Raw genomic sequence first — 5,010 nt, forward strand, 5'->3', positions numbered from 1 at the left:
TATTCGGGTATCGCTTTATGCTATCCAGAAATTCTATATTATTTCTAATCAACAATATGTCATCCACATATAATATTAGAAATGCTACAGAGCTCCCACTCACTTTCTTGTGAATACAGGCTTCTCCAAAAGTCTGTATAAAACCATATGCTTTGATCACACTATCAAAGCGTTTATTCCAACTCCGAGAGGCTTGCACCAGTCCATAAATGGATCGCTGGAGCTTCTCCTTCTCTGACCGACTCTACAAATTCACCAACATGGAGAAGCCCAGCGACATCGACCCCATGCTGGAGCTGTAGTACATGATGCGGCTCAAGAGCAAGTGTGCCATCGTCAACGAAAACACCACCCTTGTGGACATGGACCCTGGCAGCTTTAAGACCTTCGACACCGACTACTTCAAGTTAGTGAGCAAGAGGAGGGGCCTATTCCACTCCGACGGCACCCTCCTCACCGACCCCTTCACCCGCGCCTACGTCCAGCACCATGTTACCGGCGCCTTCAAGGACGAGTTCTTTGCCAACTTCGCCGCCTCCATGATCAAGATGGGCAACGCCAACCCGCTCACCGGAAGCCAAGGTGAGATCAGGAAGAAGTGTAGCATGGTCAACCATTAAACCACCGACGAAGTACAAGGCTGTTTTTATTTGTGACAATCTTTTTTCCTTGTAAATTACTGTAAGATTGTTATAGCTCCTTTCTCTCCCAAATCTTTTTCTTTCATTGATTTATTATTTCATTACAACCATGTTAGTTCCTTGTACACACGACGAACACTTTGGTATTGCCACCTCCGACGTGTCGTCCATTGTCATCTGGAGATTATTCATGTCACTTTTACTAGTTTTGTCTAAGTTTGTCTTTGTTTTATTTTAGATTGTTACATAATGTTTTGTTGTGTTTTTTGTTTTACCTCAGAGAATATCATAATGTTTCACATGTACAAGTAAAAAAGAAGAGTTATTGTCAGATTATATTTATTTATTTATTTGGGGTAGGATGGATAGCAACCATCAAATTTTGTGGCATTGACTGTTGGCACTGACGTGCATTTGGTCTCTTCTTGTTAAAAAGTGTATCTTTATGTTTAGTTGTGTATCTGTGAAAACCAAGTGCACAAGCACGAAGAACGATAGATCCAAGGTACTCCCTCCGTCTAGGTGTATAGGTCATCTAAGGTTGTGCATCGCGACCAAGGCGGAGGAAAAAACGAGATAACTTAGTGTTTATTTGCTAATTAATAGCATTACATACAATGGACTGACCACTGTATGTCATGTTTGGTAGTCTCAAGCAACTGAAAGCATACATGTCTTACATTTTTATTGGTTGATTCTTTTATTTATGTCAAGAAATAAGAAACGATGTGGAAGTTAATGCACCGTGCCTTAAGAATTTTTTTCAGAATTTTTTGAATAATTTTACTATTTTTTTGATTTCACTGTTCATTACGGTGCATTTGAGCTCATGTGTAGATACTTCGTGTCCGCTTTTCAAGGCGTTTATAGACCTAAGAATATGAGACCTCCTTAATTTTTCCTCCTCCATAACACTACTAGGGAAAACCATAGTAGTAGCGCTTGAAATATGCATAGCAGTAGCGCTGGGTCCAGCGCTACTGCTACCGCGCTACAGCTAAGTTGTAGTAGTAGCACTGGTATGGGCAGTGCTACTGGTAAGTATTCTTAGCAGTAGCACTTCCTACAGCAGCGCTACTGCTAACTATCTGTAGCTCTTGTTTATCTGAAGCGCTGTTGCTAAGCCAGCGCTACTGCTAGGTGATTTACAGCGCTACTGCTAATGTTGCTGCTTTCACCGATCCCCACCCCTCTATGTATTTGTGCGGTATTTATACAGGCTCTATACAATAGTTTCATCAGATCATACTAAACATACACTATGCTCATCATATCATAGACATACAGTAGTCTCGTGATACCATCATCATCATCATTCAACACAAATATCATCACATCTCGAAAATAGCGATACACAAATGCGATCATGTCATGTCTCGAATAAGTGCAATTGCATGGTCATGGCACACACACAAGTTTCATACTCTCTATCTAAACCATGATGTAGAAGAGAAGAGTGATCAGCATGAGCAAGAGCGCGACTATGTAGTACCGGCGGTCCCACCCCTGCTCATGTTGGAGTGTCCACCTCAAGTAACTACTTTCCGCTTCGGCTCTGCTGTCGAACCCTCTGTGGCGAGCACCCGGGTACCTGTGCACCTGGGCCTGAGCGGCTGGCCAGTGGTCGTACACTCTTGGAACTCTCCTAGCATACACGGCATAGTAGCCTGATGTCTACTACACAACCTTCTTCTTGTAGACGTTGTTGGGCCTCCAAGTGCAGAGGTTTGTAGGACAGTAGCAAATTTCCCTCAAGTGGATGACCTAAGGTTTATCAATCCGTAGGAGGCGTAGGATGAAGATGGTCTCTCTCAAGCAACCCTGCAACCAAATAACAAAGAGTCTCTTGTGTCCCCAACACACCCAATACAATGGTAAATTGTATAGGTGCACTAGTTCGGCGAAGAGATGGTGAAACAAGTGGTATATGGATGGTAGATAAAGGTATTTGTAATCTGAAATTATAAAAACAGCAAGGTAACTAATGATAAAAGTGAGCGTAAATGGTATTGCAATGATAGGAAATAAGGCCTAGGGTTCATACTTTCACTAGTGTAAGTTCCCTCAACAATACTAACATAATTGGATCATAAAACTATCCCTCAACATGCAACAAAGAGTCACTCCAAAGTCACTAATAGCGGAGAACGAACGAAGAGATTATGGTAGGGTATGAAACCACCTCAAAGTTATTCTTTCCAATCAATCTGTTGGGCTATTCCTATAAGTGTCACAAACAGCCCTAGAGTTCGTACTAGAATAACATCTTAAGACACACATCAACCAAAACCCTAATGTCACCTAGATACTCCAATGTAACCTCAAGTATCCGTGGGAAAGATTATACGATATGCGTCACATAATCTCAGATTCATCTATTCAACCAACACATAGAACCTCAAAGAGTGCCCCAAAGTTTCTACCGGAGAATCACGATGAAAACGTGTGCCAACCCCTATGCATAGGTTCATGGGCGAAACCCGCAAGTTGATCACAAAAACATACATCAAGTGAATCACGTGATATCCCATTGTCACCACAGATATCCACGGCAAGACATACATCAAGTGTTCTCAAATCTATAAAGACTCAATCTAATAAGATAACTTCAAAGAGGAAACTCAATTCATTACAAGAGAGTAGAGGGGGGAAGAAACATCATAGGATCCAAATATAATAGCAAAGCTCGTGATACATCAAGATCGTGCCAAATCAAGAACACCAGAGAGAGAGAGAGAGAGATCAAACACATAGCTACTGGTACATACCCTCGGCCCCGAGGGAGAACAACTCCCTCCTCGTCATGGAGAGCACCGGGATGATGAAGATGGCCACCAAAGAAGGATTCCCCCTCCGGCAGGGTGACGGAACGGGTCTAGATTGGTTTTCGGTGGCTACAGAGGCTTCTGGCGGCGGAACTCCCGATCTATTGTGCTCTATGGAAGTTTTAGGATACGTGGGTATGTATGGGTGATAGGAGTACGTCGGTGGACCGAAGGGGTGGCCACGAGGCAGGGGGTGCGCCCCAGGGGGTGGGCGTGCCCCCTACCCTCGTGAGCTCCTCCTTCATCTTCTGACATAGGGTGCAAGTCTATCCGGTAGGTTTCGTTCCAAAAATAACTTCTCCAGTTGATTTCATTCCGTTTCGACTCCGTTTGATATTCCTTTTCTTAGAAACACTAAAATAGGCAAAAAAAACATCAATTCTGGGCTAGGCCTCCGGTTAATAGGTTAGTCCCAAAAATAATATAAAAGTGGAAAATAAAGCCCAATATAGTCCAAAACAGTAGATAATATAGCATGGAGCAATCAAAAATTATAGATACGTTGGAGATGTATCAGGCATCCCCAAGCTTAATTCCTGCTCGTCCTTGAGTAGGTAAATGATAAAAAGATAATTTTTGATGTGGAATGCTAGTTGGCATAATTTCAATGTAATTCTTCTTACTTGTGATATGAATATTCAGATCCGAAAGATTCAAGACAAAAGTTCATATTGACATAAAAATAATAATACTTCAAGCATACTAACTAAGCAATTATGTCTTCTCAAAATATCATGGCCAAAGAAAGCTATCCCTACAAAATCATATAGTCTGGCTATGCTCTATCTTCACCACACAAAGTATTTAAATCATGCACAACCCCGATGACAAGCCAAGCAATTGTTTCATACTCTTGATGTTCTCAAACTTTTTCAATCTTCACGCAATATATGAGCGTCAACCATGGACATAGCACTATAGGTGGAATAGAATGGTGGTTGTGGAGAAGACAAAAAAGGAGAAGATAGTCTCACATCAACTAGGCGTATCAATGGGCTATGGAGATGCCCACCAATAGATATCAATGTGAGTGAGTAGGGATTGACATGCAACGGATGCACTAGAGCTATAAGTATATGAAAGCTCAACAAAGGAAACTAGTGGGTGTGCATCCAACTTGCTTGCTCACGAAGACCTAGGGCATTTTGAGGAAGCCCATCATTGGAATATACAAGCCAAGTTCTATAATAAAAGATTCCCACTAGTACATGAAAGTGACAACATAGGAGACTCTCTATCATGAAGATCATGGTGCTACTTTGAAGCTCAAGTGTGGTAAAAGGATAGTAGCAATGCCCCTTCTCTCTTTTTCTCTCATTTTTTTTATTCTTTTGGGACTTATCTTTTTTTTGGCCTCTTTTCTTTTTTTTATTTGGGCTTCTTTGGCCTCTTTTATTTATTTATTTTCGTCCGGAGTCTCATCCCGACTTATGGGGGACTCATAGTCTCCATCATCCTTTCCTCACTGGGACAATGCTCTAATAATGATGATCATCACACTTTTATTTACTTACAACTCAAGAATTACAACTTGATATTTAGAG

General features: G+C 41.6%; 1 pseudogene; it reads left to right on the top strand.

The window, feature by feature from the left end:
• The first annotated feature begins 230 nt into the window (after positions 1–230).
• On the top strand, positions 231–810 carry LOC119316891 (annotated as a pseudogene).
• Positions 811–5,010: the final 4,200 nt, after the last annotated feature.

The sequence above is a fragment of the Triticum dicoccoides genome, chromosome 1A, assembly GCF_002162155.2.
Source record: "Triticum dicoccoides isolate Atlit2015 ecotype Zavitan chromosome 1A, WEW_v2.0, whole genome shotgun sequence".
NCBI classification, from domain to species: Eukaryota; Viridiplantae; Streptophyta; class Magnoliopsida; order Poales; family Poaceae; genus Triticum; species Triticum dicoccoides.